The following is a 325-nucleotide window of genomic DNA, read 5'->3' as shown; positions in this document are numbered from 1 at the left end:
GAATGTGTGTGAGTATTTGAGCGCGCTGGGAAGTGAATACTTATGCACTTGCTTATAGGTTTGCGTGCAAGACATAGGTGCCCATACGCGTGTTCGGTTGAAATGGGAGATCTACGACGGCAAATAACCCTCTTTAAGTCCCCTCCATCAAGTGCCCATGGCGACCCCACCGCCGATGACGCAGCGGACGCCATAGCCATGGATTTCTCCCCTCCGCGTTCTGATAATAAAACGAAATTCTGTGTATCATTTACTGATATAAAGCACTCGTAATCCACGGGGTTTCTGATCGATCGGCCGGGTGGGACGCGAGAGCCATTCTCAC

This window comes from Penaeus monodon, chromosome 30 (assembly GCF_015228065.2).
Source record: "Penaeus monodon isolate SGIC_2016 chromosome 30, NSTDA_Pmon_1, whole genome shotgun sequence".
Taxonomy (NCBI): Eukaryota; Metazoa; Arthropoda; class Malacostraca; order Decapoda; family Penaeidae; genus Penaeus; species Penaeus monodon.
Note: the sequence above shows the minus strand (reverse complement) of the source record.